Genomic DNA, 27197 nt, shown 5'->3' with positions numbered 1-27197 from the left:
ACACCTCCTGTTCTGCAGCACCACACTTTTCTTCCTTCGTCTTAGAATTCTTTATAGCTTCTTCAAGAAACATCAACCGAGGCTTGTCAAGTACTTTGTACTGATGGTATGCTGCAGTATTTCTTTTTCTCTTTGGCACTTTTAAACCAGTAGCGTTTCATCTCTGACAGAGATTTTTTGGGGTTTTTTTGGGTTGGTTGGTTTGTTTGTTTTTACTTTGGCATACCCTTTGTCCTTGGAAACTTTGTGGTGGTTTTTTTGGAAAATAGAGTGGTTGTTTCTCATAACACCATTTTATGTTTGATTCGTAAACAGTTCATATGCGCGTTTTACAAGAAGAGTTAAATAGAGTGTTAAACTGTCTGAGTAAAGTCAATTATATGGGGGGGGAAGTAGAGATATCAGAAAGCAAGAACGTGCTTTCAAGTACAGTCAGTTCTGCACTTGGTTGCAGTGTCTTTTGCTGGTTAAAAGCTACCATATCCTTTTACAGTAGCTTTTACATGGAAGATGCTAGACATGATGAGTGTGGCCTGACGTTTGGCAATTTCTTTTCTCTAGCCACTGGCTTTGATTGCCTGTTTAACCAGGATTGCGCTTGAGGGTGTTTGTTGTGTCTGACACGCTACCTTGTTGCATGTGGCTTTCAGTCATGAGAAGCAAAAGCATATGCAGAGCCCAGGTTTGTTGAGAATTAGGTTCTGCACTTTTAATGTGTTTATTGAATCAGCTGCTAACTGATGAAGAGAGAAAAAGTTATTGTGATTAATACGATAAAGGTCATGTTTACTACTACTGCTATTTTATTTATTCCACATTCATCTTTGATTTTGCTCTGTGGACTTCATTATTTTAATGCAATATTTTTACGTTACTGCCAAAGGTATGTAGGAAACGCTCTGTTTGATGCACTAGAAAGATAGAGAGCTGATTGAGTGTGTAGTAGACATGTTCTGTGACTTAAAGAGAAAAAAGATCATTCCTGGGTTTATGGGTTTATTTATTTTATCTAATGTATCTATTCCCCCCATGTCTGGAGAGGAGTTTCATGATTTTAGGAGGCATGAGGACCTTAGTGATAAAAGATAAAAATGAAGAATGAGAACATCTGTTTATTGCATAAGAGAATATAATGTCTGGAGGTTAGGCAGGAACGTAATTTTCTGTAACCTCTTTTCAAAGAGGCAGTAAGAGAGCACGTGCACATAACTGTCTTGGAGGATCAGCTGACAGTTCTATAAACATTTTTCCATGGCTAAATTATAGCTAATTTTGGTGAATGATTATATTTATAGTCACTGAAACTTTATCACTCCAACTTTTGTCAGTCTTGTGGTATAAGGCAATACTCTGTGAATGTGGGAATGTGTCCTTCCTCACTTTACACTTGAACTCATTTTGGCCTTTGTAAAATTTTCATATTAAAAGTAAGGTAACTTTCCACTTTTACATCATGAAAGGAAATTGCTCAGCAATGTGGGGATCGTTTTGTGCTGTACATAACCACTGGTTCACCTTAGTGCCTGCTGGCTTTCAGCAACGCTGTCCAGGGCATTTAAAGAGATGATGGTGATGATTATTATTATTATTATTATTATTGGGCAGCATCGATACTGTTATGTTCTTTGATATTACAGCTAAGTGGAAGAAAGTTTAATAAAATTATTTTCCCATTGGAAAATGCTGTTCCATCAAACTGGTCTTAATGTATTAGATTTGTTTATTTTCTCTCTGAAGATTTTAAATTTTGCAGGTTTCGTGCTGCTTTAAACAACAGAGCTCTAAAATCCAAACAGAATTTCCATTCTGTGTACATCTTGGCTTCAATTATGGGCAAGGACTTCTGATTTCCTGCAGGCTCAAGGCAGGAGGCTAAAGATCATCAGCTGCACTAATGTCCACTGCTGGTTAATCCATTATTAGTATTATTGTTATTTGAATCACAGCAGTGCTTAAATGCCTTAATCAAGAATGTGATCCATGTATGCCTATGCACGCATGTATAGATAATAGGAAATAGTTTTGATCAAATGCCTGACTGAGCAAGCAAGAGAAGAGAAGTTTGGTACGCAGTAGTGAGGACCATGGTGTGTAATATTAATAAAAGGGATGTGACAAAATCCCTGGCGCTGCTCTGAAAGAAATCTTATTGAGAACAAGTAGGGTTTGTTTTTTTTGTTTTCACGTTGACCTTACAATGCTCCTTTAAAATTCCCCCCCCCCCTTTTTTTTTTTACAGTGTCCTCTGTTACTGTTCTTTGTTCACCTGATTCTCATGGTGCCCCCAGTGGCTAAGGGAACCAGGACTAACTGAAGAGACTGCAAAACAGAGCTATTGCATTTCTTTTTATCGCTAATCATTTCAGCTCCTGGCAGATGGCCTAATTGCCAGAACAAAAGGAAGCTCATGAGAATCGTGGCCGTGGAACTGGCCCAGTGACTTTCAGTAAGATACATGGCTTATAAGAGCTCACAGTACATTGGGATAGCAAACATTATTGCTGCTTGAGTGTTCTCAGAAGACTTTGAATAATGGGTTTATTAAATGTAATTTACAGCCAACTATAAGTTAAAGAAATGAAGCAAAATATGTTTAGTAATTTCCTTTCATGCTTTCTTCAGGGCAGCCAGGAAAGTAGCCAGTGTATCTGAACCAGAAGCTTTCTTAACTGATGCTTTCACTTCTCTCTTCGGGTACCTAATTCTCGTTAATGTTAATGAGCTACCTGGAGATGTCAGAGACACAAGCATATATTCCAAAGAAAGGGAGTTGTACATATGGACTCCAATTGGTTTGTTTCATAAATATTATATTAAGTATGTTCTGTCAGGGGGCTGAATGGTTTTCTGCAGCAAGCCAAGGAACTGCAATATTTCTGGGGTTTATTTATTTATTTTTTAAAATTAAAAAAACTCCTCTTCTCCTAACTCATTTCAATACTTGTTTTCCTTCCTGTTGTTTGAATTGCATCTGCAGCCTCAAGGTAATGATCCAAAAATGAGCTAGGAGTGGAGGAAGTTCTGCTAGATATATAGGAATGTGAATTACAAAAGCAAAAGAAAAAAGGAGGAAAATAAAAAGCTTTTCTTGATCTTTTCTCGAGGTCAGCAGTGGGGCAGAAAGATTACTGTTTGATTGCTTGGCTTACCTACTTGCCAAGTTTAATATTAAAGTCATAGGATGAAAAGGCATATATTAAAAAACTTGTTAGATGGCAAACATATGGAATTGGAGTTTATTGCTTGTACTGCCTTTAGCCACCCCCCTCACCTCCCCCACGCCCACTCCACCCTTTCTGCTGTTTCTATTGCTTTGTTCTTGCCATCCTTTGAAGAAGTCTGCAATCCCCTGTAACTTCAGTGGTGATGAAGAAGGAAAAAACAGTTTCTTCTCTGTTGTTTCCTCATACGGTATCAGACACCAGCTTTGGTTGTGCTGAGGCTCTCCCTGGTGTAGCAGTCCGTCAGGGTGTCTGTCCCCATAGCCGTAACTCCGTAAGCGGATCCCTGCAGCTGTTAGTGAACGACGAGATTATCGATACAGCATGTTAGGGTTGCAGGGTAGAGCTGCTGTGATAGCAGCTCCAACTAGGGTTTTAAATAAGGCCAGTGAGCACAATAGAAGGATAAAAGTTATCAGTATGTGTTTTTATTTGGTTGCCTCAATGTTATTTGTTGCTGATTTCCAGTACATATGCAGTTTACTGTTATCTTCCCTTTTCCAGAATATAAATGAGGATCTCATTAAATTTAAAGCTCAGCTGTGCTGGAAAATATTATTGAAGTCAGAATCTTCACTACTATCTTTACATATGAGAAAACATTGACACTACCTTTGCCTGCTTGCCTCATAGCTGCCCCAATTTAATCAAAGCATTTTTATGCCTACGAGACCTGGTTATTGTGCAAAGTGGTGCCCTCTGTGAAGTCTGGGATTTTTTTTCAGACTGGCACGGTTGCTGTTTGCACGCAGGCACCTATTTGGTATCGCATGGGCACAGGTCAAAGTGGACCAAAGAGCTATTTCATTCTGAATTCCTGTCCTGACCCAGAGAATTCCCATGGCACTAATATCGGTGTAGCGGGAGGTAAAAATCATGCTCCTAGTTTACAGGCAGAGCAGCTAATTTGCATAGGCAGTTCATAGACCTGCCCCAGATTTAGACCCTCTCCTTGATTTGAATGACTGGGGACCAAATACAGGCTGAGGAAGTTAACTAATGAGACTCCTCACTGCTTCACACTTCCCTCTTACCAGCAAGGGCTATTGCAAAAAGAATAAGTTTGTGGACATGAATTTACTGTGTGGAAGTTTTTATAGGATGGGGTCTGAGAGCACTGGATAAGTGCTCAAAGAGCATGTTTGGAAACTGGAAAGACAAATGGTGCCTATGAGGACGTGATGCGACGCAGATGCTTCTTCCCCCGTGCCCCTTTACCAAAGTTCATGCTGGGGCAAGGTAGAGAAGAGCAGCTTTTCCCCTTCACTTTCCCGTTCTCTAAATAGCGTCACTTCTGCAGACATGTCTGGTGCAGTGTTTTCTGAGCTTCCCATTAAAAGCTGCAGCTGCATTGCTGCTTGAGAGAGTTGTGAACAATGGCAACAGCACTGAATCCATCTGCTGATTCAGGAAGACATTTAATTCATAAGAAAATAATTGTACGCATTTCTGGTTATTGGAAATGGTATTTTATGTTCTGCAGTAATTAGTGGTGTGAATTCAGTCATCTATTAGTGCAAGTTTTTCTTTCTTCATAGCTAATTCTGTTTTTTTTTCTCAAGCATCACGTCCTTTATTGCATTTCAGCATATGAACTATGACACTTGCATCATTACGTCATGGGATTCTGCAAAAAAGTAAACTTGACCCTTTTAAACTCCTCAGGTGGCTTGAAATTTAACCTGTGTTTTTCACAGCTGGAAATGTAACTTTAAATAAATAAATGAAGTTGAGATTTTCCCATAGCATGACTCTCAATAGTTAAATTCTTAAAATAGAAGATCAGATATTATGAGATTCACAATAAGATGATAGGAGTCAGAAACATGACCTAACAAGTTGTTGTTTGCTTTGGAAAACGCTCTTGTTACTTTAGGGTATAACTTACACATCCCTACTAAGTTATGTTTTAGGGGGCTGCTCCACCATCGTTGCCCTATTTGAAAATGACCCAGTTTCCCTAAATTGCTGTATACAATTATGGAATACAATATGATTTCAAAACATGTATTCCTTTCTCCTTAAGGAGAGAACATCAGCATGGAAAACTGTTTTGCTCGAGTGGTAACATTGACACTTTTGACTGGAGAAAGATGATCTCTGTGGCCGTGTTAAAGTAATCACTCTTAAAATAATCTGTGCCTTATAATAACAGAGAATTGTTTGTTTCATAAGATTTATATACTGGCTTAAGTTAAAGCAAGTTGCCCGGGCACGTTGCAGTCCTGCACTAATCCCACTCAAGTGGCTTACGCCAAAGAGGGTAAAAATGGCTTTGCCGTTGCTAGTCACTGAAGCGAAATGGAGCACTTTTGTCATACCCGGCAAATAATAGCTTATCGTTCGGAACATAATTGTCATTCTTGGGAACTGGCTACCAGGAAGTAAAATCCCTAACAGTCAGATGCAGCTAATACATACAGTTGAATATTTTTACATTGCTGTGGTCCTCCTTAATATAATTCCCCAGGAAGACATTTTTTTTTATTTTTATTTTTTTTTAAACCTGGAAAAATTAGCCTTTGCTCCAGTTTTGGGTGATGATTTTCTGAGAGGACTGTGAAGGCATCTTACAGCCCCTGGCAAGACTCTGCAATTCTCCATTATCACCTTAGATAACAGAAGAGAAGGTACTTTTGATTCATTGTCACTTTCGGATACGGAAGGAAGGAACCCTCCCCAGCAAGTGTGAATAGAGTCCTGTAAACACTTGGGATTAAGTACAAAGGAAAAACCCAACCCTCAGAAAGGAATTTTTGGTTGGAAGAACATTTTCACCTTTACAGCCATTTTTGGCATCTTTGCATTGCACAGCAGAGCTGTGTATGAATAGTCATGGGCAGTGTGGCTTGCTTCCCTGCAGATTTTGACCCTGAGAGGCTCCCACAGGAACACCTCCTTGTTCTGTCTGCTTTACTGGTGTGTTCTCCTTTTTTCTGTGCAATACTACAGGCTGTGCAGGAAAAACAGACTTGTAGCTGCATTGTTACTGACTTGTACTGTATCGACGATCCAAACTGAGTCAGTCTTGTGTTTATGCTTTTTCCCCTCACATAAAAATTGGTGAACTTTTATTGAACACTAACCGTTCTGTCAATTAGCCACTGATCTTGAGCAGTAACAATATATTTATTTGAAATTAGTAGAAAAGATCCAAGCACTCTCCCTAGTCCTTCAACATATCCTCAATGTATTTCTAAGTATTTGTTTTGGGCTTGATTGTCCCGGTATATTAATGTAAATGAGATCAGAATTGAACAGACAGGCCCTAGCTGTCTTCGTAATAACCACAATACTCTGAATTAGCCTGTCCCATGCTCTCCGTCATCCTCTGCTTCGCTGCAGTTGCTGTCTCTATCACTTCTTCTAGTAGTCTTCTACGACAAAATGAATCACCTGTATATTTTTCATGTGAATTCCGAATTATTCAAAGGCAAATGCCCATAGTCTGTTATCATGCACTTGCCAACAGTCTGAAATCTGCTCAAAACAGTCACCAGGAAGCCATAGTTCATTTTGCTGTCACCTAATTGCATGCACCTGCTGGTGACAGCAGTAAAATGTGATGTCTCTGACATGATGGCAGCAGATGGGGTGCTCAGAAGAGCTGCTTCCATTTTTCTTCCTAATGAGCATAGTCTTTTCTCTCCTTTTGCCTTTTCACTGTGTTGGGAAGATACAGAGATATGCTGGGAAAGATGATGGCTGCAGCACTGGAGCTTAATGCGACACTGCTGCTTTTTTCATACTTTTTCTAATAATGTGTCAATCAAATATTCATGTATGAAACTTTCTTTTTAATAGAATTAGTGGAAGAAAAGACTTATACAAACGAAAGGCCTCACGGGAACCTCTGTAACAATGGTGATATGGTTGGCACGCATAAAGCTACAACAGAGGCAAGATTTATAGGGAGAGCTGACTTCACTACTTTTCATTGCTTTTTGATGCTCATACTTACACAGGGGCTTGTCAGTATGAAAGTTTGTCCTTTTCCCACACATTTTCTGGTTGGTCTAATGGGAAGAGATTTCCTCTCCCTACAAGCCTTGTCTCTCTGTAGCCTGACACTCACTGGCTCTTGTATCAGTGTTTTAAAAACTGTACCCTGGTGAAAGTAATACATAAAGGATTTGCACTTTTTAATGAGATAAAACCAGCATTACCTGCCTGATGCATTCCAACTGCAAATGTGCTTAATCGGAAGGAACGAAAAAAAAAAAGGCAGTTATAAATTTTCTGACAGACTGTTTTCAGGGGGTTAAAATGCTTATACATCAGAAACCAATATGCCTTGGAAATAAGTCCCTTTCATGAAAAAGTAGTTCTGAAAGAAACAATTTTTTTTCAGGAAAGGTATTTAACCAAGGCGAGACTTAACAATTGAAAAACTAAATGTTATTTTGAACATGTCATGATGTACTACTGTTTAATGTTGCAAAATCACTAGTGTCTTAGTGGTGCTATGCCTCACACAGTCCTAATCACAGACTGGGATTTCATGCTCTGTAACCTCCCTGCAGTGGAGCAGGAAATCTGGGGTGGCATCCCAGTTCCAGAGTAGGCTTTTAGGAAAGTCAGCCTAAGACATCATTCCATGTTTCTGCTTTTCAGGTTGCTGCGGAGTTGTGACCTGAACACTGGGCTGTATTTATAAGGTTAGGAGGACTTGAGGAGTAAACTGAGAGTTCATAAAGCCCTCTGGCATATTGCAGCTGTGGAAGTGCAGTGGTCTTAATGGAGGTATTTGAGCTCATGTGAATAGATGATGCTGCAGACATAATTCTGCTGCATAATGCTTTAATCAGTTGTTTGCTGGAGTAAATGCAGAAACCTTTGATTTTTGCTGAATTTGATTCTATCTTACTGTTTTTCAAGTAAGTATAACAGAAACGTTCAGTTGGTGATTCCCATCGCTGAGCTGTGTTTTGCTTAGAACTTTCAAAAGCACTTAAATAACCTAGGAGCACAGCTTCCATTAATAGTCATTTAAGGACTTTGGAAATGTCTTCTCAACATTCAGTCCATAATTCTCCCAGAGGAATGATTCAGGTAATGCTGGCTATATAAAGCTTTTTCAATCTGAGCTTAGAACTGTTTAGTAAGTGGGGGGTTTATTTAAAGCATTCAGCAGACTTTGCTGCTACATGCTGATCAACACAGTTGGGGGTGCAGATAAATACATTGTGCAAATGAGCAAATATGGGCCTCATCAAAGCCTACTGAAGGCCATCAAAAATCTCCCACTGTGAGGAACATTGGCTCAGACCCATAACAAATAAATACAGGAAAAAAGCAAAGAGATTACACCACTGATTGCCCTTTATTCTTGCGGTTGAATAATAACGTTCTTTTAGTGTTAATTATTTTGTTTCCCAACTCTGCCTCTCATATGGACATACCTGCACTCCACTCTTACCGACCATCCCCTCTCCCCAGTAGAAAGTGGTCTTGCTGTCCCAGCATACTGCAAAGCTCCTCTTTGAGGAGAGGGAGGTTATACGTGGTCTTGCTGCAGGTGGTTCAGTCCAGTTGATAGAACTGGCTGTTAAAATCACAGCCGGATCCGAAACAAAAACTTACGTCAATCCCTGCTCCTTGTGCCTGCAGACCCCTCTCTTGGGAGCTGTGCCACCCAGACTTGGCTTGGCTTTTCCTTTATCATCCCCTCCCTATGCAAGCTGAGACCCAAATTTCCCTGTCCACTGCATGGGAGGGAAGAGCTCTGCTGGTCCCACTCCATCTCTTCTTTCCACCCCTTTGCATCTTGGTCCCATCTGCAATGCTGGTTGATATTTCCTTGGCAGTGCATTTTTGATAGTACCTTGATAATATGTGCAGAAGTTGCTGGCAGGGCTAGAGCATTTGGTTTCTTTAAATTATCCAGCTCAGTTGAGTTTTACTGAAGTGCAGTGCTGCAATTTAGGTATCAGTTGAGATGAATCTTCAAGATACATCATTTTTGTTTTCTCTTTAATCATGCTCTAAATCTAAATAAATAAATATGTAGCAGTAAATGCTCTGTGGTATATTTGATAAGATTAACAGTCTTCTAGTAGCATAACAGCTCATGATAGTCTTTGCTATTTATGTTCCTGCTGAGAGGAGAGGAAAAGCAGATAGTTCGGTGAGCAAATTATAAAGTATGTGGGTTAATGAAGTGCCTGTCATAAAGCTGATTGTTGCTTCTTCACATCCTCTCTTTTTCGCTAACAAAGCTTTTAATATTCCAAAGCTTGGAAAATTGAACCTTCCTCTTTATTTTTCAGTGCACACGCATATTCCAAAAAAAAAAAAAAAAATCAGTGAAATGTTTATTTTTATCAATCCAAGTACATACTGTGAATTAGTTAAGGTATGGAAGTAATATAACTGCTTATTGAGGCATGTAAATCCTCAAAGTTTTCTTTTGGATCCCATTTCTACTAACAAGGTATTTTTAAGCTTGGATTACTACAGATTTTTCACGATACTTCCCTCTCGTAACCTCTGTGTCTTCTTGATAGAGGCAATTTTACCCTTTTTTAAATACAAGCAAGAGGAAAGGGATCAAATGCACCTTTCCGCATCTTTGTGTTCACTGTTTTATGTAGCTCCCTAAAGCCATACAGTTGTTCAAGAGATTATTAAGGTGGTTCTTATATAGAACAATGAGCTTTTGATTTCATTTTTTCCCTTGCACAGTAGGGGGGTTTATGCCTGGAGTTGTGACCTATACTTACAGCTGAGGAATGAAAAAAAAAAAAAAAAAAACCAAACCCAATTCATACCGATGAACCCTAACTTCTCGTACTTACAAATACACATTATTGACCTGCAAAGAAGACAGGGATAGAGAACATGAGAGTGAGTTAGTACTGAAGGCATTTGCTGCCCCATGTTTACCAGTAGCAATAAGACAGGCAGCGCTCTGCTAAGATCTAATCAGGAAACGTGATTGCAGATGCAGTTTCTTCTGTGTATTTTCCCTTCCATCTAAATATGTTCCTACCCCAATTCTAAGAATAACACCTCAAAGAGGAGATGGCAGAAATGTTTTTCAGATACAATATGAACATGATTAATCAATATATATATATACTTTGCCTTGGCTTAAATTTCCTTTGGAAAAGACTTAAGATTTTGCTGCGTAAAAGGAAAAAGTGCAAAGGCACACAAAAACTCGTTTCTTTTCCAAGTGTCCTGACATGCACTTTGCAGACCAAGATGTGCGTTTGAAAGATCTTCGTGTTCTTGCCAATCTCTGTGGGTTTTGTTATCATATTTTTGGGAGCAGCACCATGTCCTCGCATCTTCCCTGGCATCGTAGATGTTACCCCTATTGTACAAAAGATGAACTGAAGCAAAGAGATACTGAAATGACTCTGGTAGTCTATGGCACTAAAAAGTACTAAGCTGTGAGTCTCCTAACCCTTGAGACTCTTTTGCTTTTTTCTGTATCCTCTGCAACAGTGAAGCAAGCATTAGCAGGTGCAGGCAAGTACTTCATATACATCCTATCTGTAGGTTAGAACCGTCCTTTCCAGGAGGGTTCGAGGTTCAGTTTCATTTAATAATAAATACCAGCAGTTTGCTGGTCTACAGAAGCTGTAATGGGATGCCAGCAGTAAAATAGCTGAACACTGAGAAAGTTTGTGGTTTTTTTTTTTTAAAAACACACAATGTCATTATGTATTTTTCTTTGTAATATGAAGCATAGGTAAAAGCAGCAAGGCCAGCGTTAGGGGGGAAGTCATGGCAGTGCACTTTCCTCTGTTAGTCCCCTTCACTGCTGTGTTATACCGCTTTGCTGCTGGTAACAAACCTGGAGAAACTCTCCAGAACATGACTCTAGAAGGTGGAAAGAGTGCTGCAGTTGTTTCCAAGAATTACAATATTAAATTAAATATGGGATTTGGTCCCTCCCATCCTTAGAAAGTGGTGTGAGCAGCAGCTGAAAATCGAGCAATATGCAGCCTCTCCAGGCATTGAGGAGAGCAGTACAAAGCTCGGGGCATCTTTGGAGCTTCCCATCTCTATTCTCTTTTAGGTGCTGTGCTCTAGCATGAGGGTCCGGAAGGAAATTGTCTAACATTGGAATTGCAGTGAATGGTTTTTATTCTTTTAGCTGCTGTGTGGCTCTATCCAGACTTGATTAACTCTCGTGTATTGAGTGTCTGAATTATCAGGCACTGGTCAAATGCACAGTCCTTTTATATTTTGCTGCATTTGGTTGGAACTCTGATAATATAATTTCAGTAGCTCATTTTGTTACACGGGCAGCAAAATAAATATTTACCCAAGTTTCTCTCCTCATAATTTTAGAAACCATGGTCAGTTTGCATACCTGGGACGTCCCCAACCATTGTTTTCTCAACAGCGTATTTAAGGTGAGAGGCTGAGTGCTAGCCACAGTATAGCCAGCCAGAAATTTGAATATATTATGGGTAGATGTAATTAAACTGTTCTAGCTCATACGAGTAAGAGCAGGAGTAAAGATGGGTTGCAGTGTTGTAGGCAGCACCAGCTGCTGGCAGCTTTGCATTTGAGTACCCTAGTCACAGTTGAAAGTTTATTACCTGATCTTTTATAGCTTTTGTTTGCAGGAGAGAGTGGCCCAACCTGTGCCGCAGACACACCTTCAACCTGAAAAGGTTGGTGCCGTCCCAGAGGCACTGGCAGAGGCTGGACTGATGGGTCATCTCACCTGATGGTGAATAGAGGACCCAAGCTCCGATGGGAATGAACTCTTTTTTCCACTGTTAGGAGGAGGGAAAATAAATAAGACAATATTTAGAGAAGGGAGGGGCAACATGTAGCGCAGCCTTGCGTCATCCTTTCTTAGGGTGTCCTAGCCCTGGCTTTTGAAATGTTATTGCTCATGGAGAATGAAGACGCGCAAATCAAAGCGAGCAGAGATCACAGTCCCTTAGCCCCGAGTGGTGGTCAGGGGGAAGGAAGGAGGTATCAGTTGTGTAACAACATGGGATAGATGAGCTAACTTCAAAAAATAAAATAAATCCACATGGTTGGTTGTTAGGAGTCTGTTTCCCAGCAATAAAAAGAAATATCTGGCCCATTTCTTCATGCTGTAATTTTGCTTCCAGCAAAATCTGAAAACCTCAGTTTTGATTATTGCTATTGGGAAGCATATGTGTTGTGTTTTATTTGATCCAAGATTGGCTGGAGCAGTCTGAAGCTGACCACATTAAACTTCCAAGCAGCTTAACCAGAGAAGTTCCAATCTTGGCTTTTCCCAGAATGGCTATACCAGCAAATGCCACTTGCGCATTTTTGTCACATATCAATAGAAATTTACGGCTGAAGAAAGGTTTAAAAAAAAAAAAAAAAATCCAATAGTTTTTCATGACTGCCTGAAGCTTTATGATTTGGCTCACTGGGTTGGTTAGAACTGTTTGCCGTGGTGGTAGCAAGAAGGTATAAAATACTCTTTTGCAGCCAATATCCACATTGAATTGTTCTTCTAAGTCTACATAATAGAAAATTATTTTGGAAGCCTGTACAATCATTCAATACACGTTTCTGCATTATTTTCTCTATGTTTGCATTTGTTATTTTGCACTTATTTGCTTTTTAAAGCAAAGTAAATTATTACCAACAATAATATCCCTAAAAGGATTGCCCAAGGCGGGCAGGAAAACAGTTGTTATGCATAGTACTTTTTATGTCCACATGTTTTACCATATTCTCTTTGGAAAATAAGTTTGGAGGTGCTTTAGGAGTGGGGGGGAGGGTATGTGGATTACAAAACATGTAAGAAAGAATGGGGGCAAGTAGAGACCAACCCTTAATTTCATAATCTAATGCCACTGATTCATAGGAAAACTCTTTAGGACCAGGCGGTGTGGAAGGTATTATAATACTGTAGTATGGTGATATTTTAATCATTAATGTGCTTTCAAAGATCCCTGCAGTCACTGTCATGCTCTGCTGACCTGACCCTTCATGTTACAGCTCCCTTATATATGCCTTTTTCTCCAGGAACAAGGGAGATGTGGAGTGGGCTCACTATTTTGTCAGGCTGTGCCACAGAAAGTGGAACTAAGGAAACCTGAAAACTTCAGCTTGGCCAGGAAATCTCGGGGGGGGAAGCAGGAGACTGCGTAGCAACAGCACTTAAGATCTACTTCTGCTTTTGGAATGGTTGTGGAGGCTGGTGGTGGGAATCGCCAAGTGGGACCGCCTGGATTTGCTGGAGTGGAAAGTACTCCAGCCTACAATGACATGGTGTGGGATAAGAGTACAGTGTTTCTTAAAACCAGGTCTAAATCCTTCTGAGTTAAGAGCTGCCTGGTGGGTTTTTTGTGTTTTGGGGTGTGTGTGTGTTTGTTTTAATGGCTTTTTTAGGCTGTAAGCATGATGTAAAAAGGTTTCACTAGTAATTGGAATCTAGCTCATGTCATAGATTTATAATCAACAGATTATAAATGGCCAGAAAAAAAAATTCTGAGATTACAAATCGCAAACTAGATCTTGAAGGTTCAAGGCCACTCCTACTGCAGTGCTTCCTGCACTTTTTGTTTGCTTCTGTATCCAACAAACCTTAAGTCCATTGCCCAACGGGGATAGAAATGAGAAAGAAGTTAGATGCTGGATATGGAAGGTTTACCTCAATGTATTCAGTTTTGGGTATATTCCCTTATTAGAAAACTGTGAAGGTATTAAGTGCTTTATAGTTGGTTATGGATTTTTTTCCATTTATTTATTTTTATATGAAGTTTTCAAAGCAACCCTCTCTAGTGGATCATAGGCCATCTCTGCACGAGTTGCAACCTGAGGCTTCATATTGTGTTTCATTAATTTCTAGAACAAAACAATTGTTCACAAGGAAAACACGTCTGTTTTCTCCTATTTTTATCCATCCCAGTTACTAAGAGTCAAGCCTAGAACCTTTTCTTACTCGATATCAATGCTAATAAGTACATAAAGGTAAATATGGTACGCAGTGAGAGTTTTGTAGTTTCAAACAGTGAATCCATGAGACCTTTCCAAATGCAATCATTTTAGCTGTATGTCAGAGGGAGAGATTTTTTTTTTTTGGAGGAAATTAATCTTTTGAAATAATTGTTATGAGGATGCATGAGAAGGAACAGAATCCAGCTACGCTTCCTCGGGTACATGGAGATAGACATCTAGCTGTGACAGCACACATCTCGGCACAAGATTTCCTGAGTATTTACCCAGCTTCTTAGATAGGTTTGGCAGCCTGATTTTTCTCTAATGCCACAGTTGCTCCTCATATATGCATACCTGGGGTTGTCTATGCTATAGATCATTCTCATTAATGACTGTGGAACATGCACGCCCCTAGGTATTTTATTAAGTAGGCACATTGCACAGTATTTTAGTTTACTGCTTCTTACTTGTTACATCTGCAGAGAACAAAGTTAAAGATCTGTCTGTGCTTCAGTCACAGGCACGACAATTAGCTGTGTCAACATATCTAAGCTGGTTTAAAATCATTCCCCTCAAACAGTGGGAGAAGGGCACTGAAAGGATAATGCAGCATAGGCCGACTGTCTGAATATTTATCTGTCTGGAGATGCACCCCACTCTTGCACTGATATCAGCACCTGAACTAGGTAGTTTAATGGTACCGGGGGGTCTGACAACTGCCCAGATCCCACTAGTAGTGAGCTCTCTGCAAGGATTGTTTCAGCAGGGTAACAGGAGTAAAAACCAGTAAAGATTAATTTTAGTTACTTAAGGCAGTTGGGTCTTACTCTGAACAGATATACTGGTTTCAGAAGATATCATTTTTATTTATTTTTCCTTTAAAAATAAAAATACAATTGAAGAGTTTGAATTGAGCTGTGAATCAATTGTTCTGTAGAGAGAAATGTGTTCACACACAGAAATTAAAGAATAAATTAAGCTGTCTGCCATAGAAGTTGACCCTAATTAAGGTCAATTCTCCTTGATAAGTAATTAATCAGGAATCTTTATTATAGTTTAGTCTCTCTGTTAACAATAAACAGAGCATTATTTTATTTTTATGGTTAAAATAAGTCTCTCAATTGGTAGTATTCTGCAGGAGGCAAACATCCATCAGCACTGAAACTGATACACTGAGGACATTTTAAATTAGAACAGCATTAATTAAATTAGTCAAAGAACAAAACTGCAAAGCTCAAGAATTTACACCTTCTGAAAACTTTGCCTTTCTGTAATTTGTTGCTTATAAAGAAAAAAAGCATGTCACCTATCAAACAGATCTCTGCCTTGAGTTGATTACAAATGTTATTATTTTAGCATTATCATTCCCATAGAATCCAGTTTACCATGGTTGTCCTACTCTGCTCATCATCTTAGTACCTGAACACCTTTTGCTAAGCAGTAATGGCAATATTTGTTATGTTGATTTGTATTCTTATACCTCTGTATGGAGTGTGTGCAGTAGGATGTTCTGTCTCACCTTGTCATTCATATATATATGTATGCATATGTAAAGCATATAGATATACAAGCATACACACACAGAGGCATCTGCATACATATATAGATCATGATGTATTTATGTTGGTGAAAGAAGGTGGAAAAGGTTTTGATTGTCAATACCTGTCTCTCTACTTCAAGTTTAGTTTCTGAGTGTGGGATGCAGCACAGAAAATAATTACAATTATCTAGGAGGCAAAGTCCTCCTGTACTATAAGAAGCGGAGCTTAGTGGAAGAGCAGCTCCAATGGATTCCTTGTTTGTGGTATGTTCTGTATGCCGGATTTTGTGGAGTTTCTTTCACAGCAGGATGGGCACAGTACTTGCACAATGCTCTGCCTGAGCAGTCCCCAGGATGTGCAGAGCTGGAAGAGGAAATGGGAGAATGCTTATTGGGGAGATCTATCAATCACAAATGCCCTTTGCTATGGTGAAAGATCCAAGAAATCTGTTAGCAATTGCACAGGCAAAGCAGAAGTGGCAAAAAGCTAGCTTCACTTCAGGTGAAAAAATTTGTGCATGATGTCCTCTAATGATACTGCTGCTTAATGAGACTATTTGTGGGCAAAGAACAATTTGGAAAAATAAGAGGAGAAAAAGAAATAGGGTTTGCTTTTTATAGCCCTAAAGTTATCACATTTAGTGCAGAAGAATGTCTGAAAGGCTGTATGTGTGCACAGCCACACACACATGCACGCACACCTACCTTGCCTGATGCTATACTAAAGCCATTTTGAGCCTAATGCTCTTGAATAAATTGCTCCAGAGCGGTTAGTTCACCCATGTGGAAACCTCACCTCTGTGATGCTAGCAAAGTCAGCAAGACATCGGGTTATCTGCTGCAGAGCACAAGGCATTTCAAACGTGAGCTACCCAGAAGCCTATTTAAGATGCAGAGTTTTCCCCCTGCTATGTTTTTAGGAAGTCTTAGGAGTGGGACTTGATCCAACAGGTCCATGAATCCCCTTCACAATGACTCTGTGCTTTTTTTTGTTTGGTCCTCCCTTTTAGAGATGCCCATTCTCTTCCCTGCCACCCTGATGTATTCGCAAAGGCTTATCTGACCAAATAGCAGCAAAACTATTCACAGCCTTCAAGTAATCAAAGATTTTTATGTCACAAGTCGTAGATATGCCAGCCAGCTAGGTTGCATTATGGAGTGGCTGATGTATTTGTAGGGTAGCTATTTATAGTGGGTGTCTTCTGGTGTGTAAAATCCTGCCCCCTCCCCTTTTTTTCCTTTTCAAATAGTTCCTCACTAACATTAAAGCTGTAGAAGTATGAAAATGAAAACAGTTATATGTCTGGTTTCTACTAAGCCTTTTCTAGGAAAACCTTGATATTAGTAAAGCCAGAATTTTAATAAAAATAGTGAAAGCACATCATTTGCAGCAGCTGTCTGTCAAATATTTTACCATCACATCTCTTCCACACTGAAATATGTGAGAATAGCGGTAAGAGGCAGAAGATCTGAAAAAGTTACAGGTAACCCTAATGAGAGATGCCCTGGTTTTACCACGTTGCTATTTCTAAAGTGGCCTTGACTTCAGTGGAGTTACTTCTGACTTCTAACTTTCAGAAGTAAGTATCTGCCAGGTATATTAAAAAAACACACAAGGAGAAGAAAGTAGATGCACTAAGGGCAGAAATCAGGAGTACACTATCAGTGAGGTTAGAATAATGCCCTGAAAAGTTGATTGTTGGTTGCCTAACAGACCCTATTTGCGAAGTGTTAATTTCCAACAGTAGTAAAAGTCTATTTTAAAGTACATAAGAAGTGAAGAATTTGTAACTAAAAGGATCACATTGTTCCTCCATTCTCTTGTGCAATTTGAAGATAATGATGCATTTTGCAGTTTTGGCTGTTAATGGCTGTTGCGCTACATGTTGTAATGCAGGTATTTATATACTGTTAGGGATTTTTTAAATACCATTGTGTTCATGAACACAAATAATATATTTGGACATCATTCAAGCCTGATGCTGATCATTCCAGTGAAGACAACAACATTCATGACTGTTCCCTGCTTCGGAGAGGCATGCAGAGCCTGACAGTACTGAACTCTCTTATATGTAGAGCTCCCTCGCCGTGGGTTAACTTCTGGTTTGATTTTGTCTGATTTGCTTGGGGTTAGCCTTTTCAAATATCTGGCAGGTTTCTTCTAAATATAAGTTTATTTGCAAGCTTCTTCCATTTCGAAGAGCATATTGTTGAAGGTGCTTGTGCTATTTGCAATGCTTCCTTCGAAGATTTCCTCCTTATAGAAGCAGTTTACGAACACTAATGATTTCCTGTACACAGCCCTTTCGTTACTTTGTGGCACTTCTCTTCCACAGGGTGTCTTTTTTGTTTTGTTGTGTATCTTAAGATGCCAAAGCAATGTCGTTCAAACCTTGGTGGCTGTTAGCAGCAGTAGCAAAGGAGAACATAGAGGGAGCTATCAGATTTTGCTTTCCCCTTCCAGCTACCCGTTGGATTTCACAGTCCAGTCAGCTAAAGCTGTTTGATCCCTTCATGTGCTACGTGTATTCAGTGTAAGGATTTTTACATGCTCTGCAGCATTAAGTGATCAAAAGAAGTGAGATCCTCTGTTGTAGCATTGATAATAGGCTACTCCGCAGAGCGTATCTCAGCACAGCATGTAGGGAAATTGTCAGACTGGTTTTGATTCCGAAAGATCTTCAAGATGAAGAAAGGTAAGACAAAGGAAACTGCTGCCATTGAGAAAAATATACATGGTATTAAAGCTGGCCGTAGGATGACTCTACACTTGATGATAAGAGAAAGAAAGCTGGCAACAAAAATGGTAGGACTGCTCAGAAAATGGGACAACTAGGACTTGCCTTTCTGTAGGGAGCCCAAGCCCAACCCGCAACATGTTGTAGCTCTGCTGTCTGGTAATAGCATAGATATGTTTCCTTGTGTGAGGTCTTTTCACTTCAGTTGTACATTTGTCTCGTAGACCAGTAATTGATTTGTTTGTTTGGGGTTTTTTTGGTTCCATTTCTGCTTAACTACTTTGCAGATATGAATTGTTTCAGATAGACAGTAAGTTTCTGAAGTGAGAATATTGTGTTTTCTTCATCTTAGAGGTAGGAGGCAACAATATTCATCTAGGTCCGCTATTCAGATGCTTGGCTTTCAAATAACTTTGTGGGCTGGGTTTTTTGTTTTTTCTTTCAGTTTTCTTTCATATAAGTCTATTTCAATAACAAATACTTAGCAGCCAAGACGAATTAGGAACAGGTTGTTTCCAACTGGAGACTCCAAACCAAGAGAAGGGTTAGGAAATAATTCTGGAAATACGCTTGTATACAGGCAATCAGAACAATAAAGAAATGCAGAGTCTGCACTTAAACAGTGTTTAATAAGTACTTTATCCCAGTGTCTGTGGTAGGCGTCTGGAAATATTCAAGATTGTTAATATTAAAGGAAAGCTTATCAAAGGCGTGAATGACAGGTAGGTGTTCAATTTTCATTAAAGCTCAATAGGAGTTGGGTATCTAATACCATTTTGGGGTTTTAATAATTCCCTACAGGTTTTTAGTATGAAAAGCTCTTTGATCCAGATTCTCAAAAATTTATTACTTGTGTTTTCATGAGCATGTGTGTTGATCATATGGCTATTAATCATTTAGCATGAAAGCCTGCTTGAGAATTTGCTGATTCTTCGTTTCTGGTCCCAGTTATACCTCCTTCTGACTCTGATTTTGGATTTGTTTCAGACACACAAATTATCAGAAGAGTTCTGTGAAGCCTTTCTAAGCACAGAAATCAATACCCTTAAACCAGCACAATTTCCAGTGTGGATTAGATTGTGCCAATATCAAGGTGCTACTCGTTTGGGTTTTTTTCTAGGAGTATCTTTATACCTTTGGATGACTGTATCCAGTCCTAGGAACACTATTTTAATCATCTCTGTATAAAAACACTATAAAAAAGTAGAAAGCAAGTCTAATTTTCAAATCTCACTGTGCTCATCTGGAAACGTGTTGATGTATGTGTGGGGAGGAGCAGTGTTTGCCATTTTTGAGTAGCTGGAGCTCCCAGTGAGTATGCCATTCCTCAGGCTGGGCATACTATATTTTAGGTGCACAAGCTCACAGGTGTCTGCCTACGTGGAAAATAAGCATGCAAGAACAAAGTCAAGGCATGTGAGTTACCTTGGCCGGTAGTTAAAAGACTTTCTTTTCCTTCAGATTACAGATGCTGTTATACCAAACACAGCCTAGTCTCTTCAACCCACCCATACCATCTCACCACAACTGAGAATCCTTGGTGAGACACTAGCAAGGTCAAGACATTTCTGTGCTACATGCTGTTTTGACATAAAGTACCATGTTAAGGGCTGGCTACTCAAATTGTTCTTTACTGCATATTTTCTCAGAAAAATTTAGTTTTGTGTACTGCAGTAATGATGCTGAGTGGATAATAAGATGCAGTGTGCTGCTGCTGCAGGCTCTACACTGTATGTCTTCCATAACTGTTGCATTTTGGGGGGCTGTTTGTTAGGGTACTTGTAATTCATCATCAGAGTAACTTGAAATAATACAGCTATGATATATAGCAGTGAGAATTACAATGTTTAAAACTAAGCAGGAAAACTGCAGTCTGAGAGCTGAAGTGTCAGAATTGTAGATTTATAAATATTTCTACATCTTCTACTTGCTGAGCTTTGTGTATACATTGACTTGCTATAACAACACTTAAAGCAGACTGTGAGGACAATTATTTTAAAGCAGAAGGCGATACAAGCCTTTATTTCATAGCAGTAAAGAGTAGCTGCTTCCTGCCCTGAAACGCTGGGGCAGCGAACGCTTCTGTGATACCTTCTTTCCAGGCTTTTTGTTCTGTGATTGCATATGTGGCATTTTGTGTCATAAAAAAAATCGTTTTAAGTCACGTGTCACTTCTTCCACTTAGTGAGCCACTTAGGTAGCTTTTTCTTCAGCTACACCTCAGTTGTAAATTAGCATGATGGTGGGCCCATATTTCACTTACCTCTTTAAAGGGTCATTGGTTTAAGGCTAGAAGCTGCTTAATTTTTATAGAGCAACATTTAAGAGTGCAGTAGCTCTGGTAGCATCTGTATGTATTTGCATGCATAATATTGTTACAGTGAAAGTGCTATTTCTTATATGTCAACCGGGGGCATCTGGTGAACAATGAATTTTTATTATTTCTGTATTGATTTAGAAAATCTAGATAACTTAATGGCATGAAACTGAGGTCATTTAAAGGTTTATGAAATGATCTTACAGAGCTTCTGAGTAAAATGTGAGAGCAAAATATGTTGCAAATTCTCTCTTCATCTCTCTTTAACAAAATCCATGAAACAACTGATTGAGGATCCCAAAATTGGAGGCGGGGGGGGGGGGAAGGTTTGTCACTGTATACTTGTGATTATAGATCTGTTTTTCAAGTGCCTTGTACTGTCTCTGGAAGGATCTTGGTGTAGATGAGAAATGTGTGCTCGGGTTTGCACTTAAGTGAGCATGCACACGTGCTGCAGGAAATATTGGTAACATCTGTAGCTCTGCAGACAACATTTTTTCCTCTCTGAATAGCATGAATAGTGGCTTAGCGTAGCGTTAGGCAGCAATTTCAAATTGGATTGGTATGTGCAAATGGGTAACACAGACCTGACTGCACTTCTTGCAGGAATCCAAGGGTCACATTCGGATTCCAGCCACCACTCAAAACAAGTCATTATATCCTTCCAAGATTTCAATTCAATTTCCTGAATGCAAGCACACTGTGTACTGGAGGCTCAAAAAAACCCAGTCAGCTGCAGATAAAGTCTTGTAGAGCAGTTTGGGAAATAAGTATTGTCAGTTTATCCCTCCACTCCTACCATCTGGGTGACCAGGAGGCTGAGGGTCAAGTAAAGGAGAGCAAATCTTTCCAGAAGCAGGTCCAACGATGAAGGAGGAGCAGTCAAAATTGCTGGGAGACTGGATTGAGAGGAAGCCCACTTCACTGCATGTTGCTTAGATTTGATATGAGGGTAATGAAATCAGTGTCACTTGCACAGAGTATCACACCTCCAGCTGGAAAAAATCAAGCATTTAGTTTAAAATAATGGGATTTAACATGATTTTCAATTCTTTCTATTAGTCTGCCAATGCAGTAGCCTGCAAGGCTTTGGGTTTTAAGCTTTTCGGTACAATTATCAGAATTAGAAGCTTGTTTTAAAATGAAAAGTGGGATTTTCTCATAGCCTAAGGTCTACAGAGCTGTGGATTTAAGAAATAAGCAAATATCGGGAAAGTTGCAAATAAATGGTGAGAACTGGCAAGAAAGAACACTGGAAATAGCTCGGTCTCCTTGCTTAGGCAACCAGGAAAGGGAGAAGGTTTTTTTATTATTATTATTATTATTATTATTATTATTATTATTATTATTATTATTATTATTATTTATTTTCCCTTCTCCACAGTAGCTACGTATTTCCAGCTTTTGGGAAAAGAAAGAGAAACCAAACAGCTTCACACTTGTCAGATGCCAGTCTGTCAAAGGCTGAAAACTGGGTGGATGCACCCCATCAGACATCAGCAAAAATCTTTGCTTGCTTCCTTCCTTCCTTGAAGTGCCTACCTATGACTGATAACTTTGTCTGCTAGCGCTCTGATAGAGTTTTCAAGCCTCTCCTACATTTTCTACAGTATGTCAACCACTGATATACTGAAAGCTATAATCCATCCCTGAGAAGGGTTACCTTTCTGAATTCATGAAGGGACACAAAACCTGACTGTAAGTAGTCAAGATGAGGGATGACATGAGGATGCCTGTGTCTATGGTGTGTTGTCTTGCAGTTGACTAAAAAGTAAAAAGATTTGATTACTGATGGTAAAAATTAGGTTGAATATCTTATCACTTCTCATAGAGAAAAGCAGTAACAAAAAAAAAATTGAAAAAATAAGTTGTGATGTTAGGTTAATGACATAATACCTGAGAGTATGAATTTAAAAACCCATATCCAGAAAGTTAACTTCTTTCTTTGGAATATAAAAGATGGATTCATTCAAAGAACTCATCCCAGACGTTTTCTATTTTCTGTGTCTTTCCCAGGAAACATTTCCTCTGGGAGATACTAGATGATAATAAGAAATACTGATGGATCATTAGACTGAAATATATCTAGTTACTCAATTAATCTTGGAATTCAAATGTATCTTCTGTCCATTATGTATCCTTCCCCTCACTTCCTGAAGCAAACAGTACTATTTTTACATATGCGTTTCCTTACAGGATTCAGAAAATCAATAAATTATTTTAATTATTTTGCATATATTTCTATAATGTAGAATATTAGCCTCTGATTACATTTGAGTGAAAATGATCTCAGTCTTCTTAATAAAACTCAAGAAATTTATTCTTCAATAAAATCAAAGTCAACCATCAGTTACTTCTAAGACTTTGTTATTGTATTCACCAGAAAGTTGTGCCTCAGGGACTGACACTATAAAATGCAAGCTGGTATGCTTGTTTTTTTTTTTTTTTTCTTTCTCTATTTGTTCACCTGTGGGAGTCACAATTTTATTACTTTTCTTTGGAAATGGTTAAAGGTTGTAAGTATTATAAGCTTAGGTTGTCTGTGGTCTTTTCTAAAACTACTGTTGTGCCAATTTTGCACACACTCATGTTAGACTGATTCCAGAGTTATTACTACAGAGAGCAGTAAAACCTTGCTGATGCTATAGGAAATATCATTATTCTGGAGATACGTATATATATATATATTTTATACTAGCATAGGTTTTACAGCATTTGGAGTCGGCAGATCAGTAGCACTGGACTAGGGTCCAACAGGGAACAAATTGTACTGTCAGCTGTTGGCTTGATTGGCATTTCACATTTCTCACTTGGTTCTTGGGTTCATCAGCGTTCTCGGTGCTTCATCAGAAGCCTGTTAAAGCCAAGGTAGAAGTATTTAGAGTACACAATTCATAAAACATGCTTGAAAATAATCCCCTGGAGTTGCTAGATTACAATAGTAGCTGCCAGTGCTTTTGAAGACAAAATGTTTTGAAATGATTGGTACATATGCATGCAATGCACACACGCCTATACTGTCTGAACAATCAAAACTCCTAGCGTTTCAGAGCACATTAGGAACATAGGGTTGGAGCTAAACATGTATATCTCATGCTTTTATCCAACTGCTTTGAAGGCATTAACATATTTATCCTTACCTTGTGAGCTTGGACTCCTACAAGTGGCTGGACAGCAGAGGTTAAACTGTAGGCAAAGCCTACACTGCACGTTGCAGTAACGTGTAGGGGTACGTTAGGTAACACTAAATGAGCTTATCTGCCTGTGTGGTACTGTGGAGAGAAAGTCACCCTGGCCTCAGAAACAGGAGAGCTACATGGCCAAAGCACCTCCAAACCAAAAGTTTAGCTTTTCTGAAGAGCTGCTGGTTGGGGCTCAGAGTGTCAGGTAGCTTGTCTGTAGGTGAATCACAGGTCCCTGCGCGGCTTTGTCCCAGGGAGCGGTGGTGGTGATGTGATGGTTGTAGCAGTATTCATAGCGCCTTCTGATTTGAAGTTCAAAATAATTTCCAGAGACAGAGAACAACATTTACACTACTTCTTGAAATGCTTTACTCTTCTCCTGAAGGTGTGTCCTCTCTTCTGGCCTCTCTTGGAAATAATATTGGAGACTCTCCCATCTCCTACATGTCTCTACTCTGTTATTGTGGCCTCCCCAGTTCAGATTAGATAAAGGCACAGTAGGAAAAGGAATTTATTTCATTGCTATGTTCTCTCACAACTGGGTGAGATTGAGAAAAAAAAAACACTGGCTAAAAACCATAAACAGCATGGTGGACTTCTACAGGCCCTGTGTACAGAGCTGATTTTTACCAGAGGAGCTCTGAAATTATCATCTTTTCTAGGGGGCAAACATAACCTCCCAGAAATATGAGCCTGAAATGCTGTGCCAGGTCACTGGCAAGGATAACATCATTCAACAGTAATGTTGACTTATTCCTGTACTTAGTAATGCATTGACATTTCTATAGTGCCTATCATCAGGGTGCTGAAAAGGGAACTTCTCATTCAACATTTGTCTGAGGCCGTTTCTGATAGGAAAAATAACTTTAAGATTATTATGAATGAACAAGTGATAACGGAAAAGTTCTACTACTGCTGCACTATGCAACTGAGACTGGCAAAGCAGAAATAGTAATTTAGTGTTGCTTCAGTTTTATCAGTCTCTTCCCTTTCTGCACTACCATGTTGCTGCAAAAAGAAGGAGAAGGAAAAATAAAAAGCAGTTCTTCCTAACGGGCTACAGGCCCATTATATTAAGCATCACAGGGCTGAGGGCTGAGATCAAATTATCTCAACAGGTTACTGTACATCAGCTGAACCAAAATAACTGTATGTGCACATGGTCTTAACCAATGACAGATGAAATATAATGTGACTTACATTATCTTGCAGTGAAGGAGGAGTACAGTGAGTCAAACTACTGCATGATTATGCAAGGGCTTAAAAAACCCGCTATCTACATACAGAGGTGCTTATTGCAACTCAGCTGATACATGGTGACTTACTGCTTTGTGGTAGTGTCATCATCTGTCTGGGCCCATGTACTGTCAGGTCTTTGCATTATATTTTATTTTGTGGTTCTAAAGGGCTGTACACAATGGGGTTGTAGTCCATATCATGTTTAGCGTGATATTCAGAAGTCAAACTTAAATATGGATATAAGAATAAGGAAGACTTTAAACTCGAAACCCAGATTTGCTTCGTTCTTTTATGGGAGGTTACATAAATGCCCACAGGTGCTGAAGAAGTGTGAAAAATTGAAATGTATCCTTTAAATATGGAGTTTTTAATGTTCTCAGCTACACAAATATATTAGAAATAGAGCCAAAAAAAATCACTATTGTATGTTATCAACTATTAGGGTGATATTCTTTGCTATTGCAGCTGTGTGCTTGGTGTCTGTGCACAGTACTTCTGTACGAATGTAGGGTAGTCAGGGAAACTTGGTTTTTTCGCTAAAAAGTATATATATGCATCAAGTAAGGCTAAAGGTCTGCCTTTAAGTCTGTAAAGCTTTCATTTCACTTGCCAATACCTGGCCATTTACAAGTGGTAACTTGGTAACCATTGCAGCACCACATTCTCTTATTTTGGAAAAGCTGCTGATATATTTGCCTTTTATGCCACTTCATTTTGCCTGCACCTGTCCTAGTCACTCAAAGGTGGTTTTTTTCCTTGTCGTTTTTTGATCTAAAATAATATATGTATATACATATATATAGCAAATAGGAAAGCAGGTATGTAAAGTGTAGGTTATGAATAGTATAATTATGAATCACAGTAAAATTAGTCAGCTTTTTTTAGTCCTCAAAGCCTTTGACTTCTTGAAAGTATTGTGAAAAGGTGCATATGCCATTATCATTACATGCTGTTTTTCTGCATTTCATAAATTAGTAAAAGAGGAGATTGCTTTAGAGCCAGGACAATGTTATATTCCTTCGTACACATTTCTGTATAAAGAGAGTAAGCATATGAATGAAACAGGTGAAGCAAATAAGCTACTGCATCTATGGGAGAAAATGGGTGAAATCTATTCTGAGTCATAGTTAAACCAGCTGAAATAAAATAGACCTACAGTTACTGGGAGATTGCTCTGCAACTCACACGAGAGGCAAAAGAAGGTGAGCATGTGCTGGATGAGAGGGATCCCTTATTGACACCCTATAGGCATGGAAAATTAGGATTAACCAATAGAGAAATGTTAAAACAATCTGCAAGGAAAAAAAGGAATGTTTAGAACATGATTTAAGCAACTGAGCAAATAAAAAAATACTTTTTCAGAGTCATTCTGCAAATCTCAGCAGGGAATGGTCCTTTTACTGTTTTAAAAAAGATCATACCTGGAGAGGTGATGGTGTAGTGCCAAAGCGTTGAGGGACTTTCTCCAAAGGTGTTCAGCAGCTGCTCAACTGTGTAACTGGAATACGCAAGCACTATTGGAAAATGAAGTCAGGTATTTAAAAAGAGAGTAAAATAAAGTGGAAGAACTCCTGAGTTCTTCACTTGGGAGACTTCCAGAGGCGAGGAGCTGCAGGATACACTTACTTACAGAGAGTGGTGCCAGGGTAGTAAGAGAAAGAGGGAGCAGACACAAAAGTTACGTGGGAGAGGTGAAGCTGGTTCTGGAAAGATTGACGTGAATGACCAAGAGGTACAAAGTGAAATGTTTCATTGTGTTTCATCTGGTAGTGTAAAAACTTAAAGAATTTTTTTTGACTCTTAGGAAGGATGTACCAGTACCAATGACAATAAATTTCACATAGAATTGCCACTTATTATGCACAATCCCCTAATCTCATACTGTGCAGTGCTTTGCTTTTTTTCTCCTTTATGTAATAAGTGTCCTTATTCAGGAATAAAATTGATTTTATAGGAGAAAAAAAAAATATCATGAAGCCCTTAAGTTAAACTTTTAGTAGACATTAAAAGACTTTGTTAAAATGTAATGTTAAAAATAAAATGTCCCATTAGAGTGAATGTATT

The 27197-nt window shown here is 39.0% G+C and overlaps 1 protein-coding gene across 35 annotated transcripts in view; it reads left to right on the top strand.

Moving 5' to 3' along the window:
* Nucleotides 1-27197, top strand: part of NRXN1 (neurexin 1) — a 743929-nt gene that overhangs the window by 588288 nt on the left and 128444 nt on the right. The window lies entirely within an intron of this gene.

The sequence above is a fragment of the Aptenodytes patagonicus genome, chromosome 3 (assembly GCF_965638725.1).
Source record: "Aptenodytes patagonicus chromosome 3, bAptPat1.pri.cur, whole genome shotgun sequence".
NCBI lineage: Eukaryota > Metazoa > Chordata > Aves > Sphenisciformes > Spheniscidae > Aptenodytes > Aptenodytes patagonicus.
The sequence above is the reverse complement of the archived record's forward strand: the minus strand, read 5'-3'. Positions and strand labels throughout refer to the sequence as shown.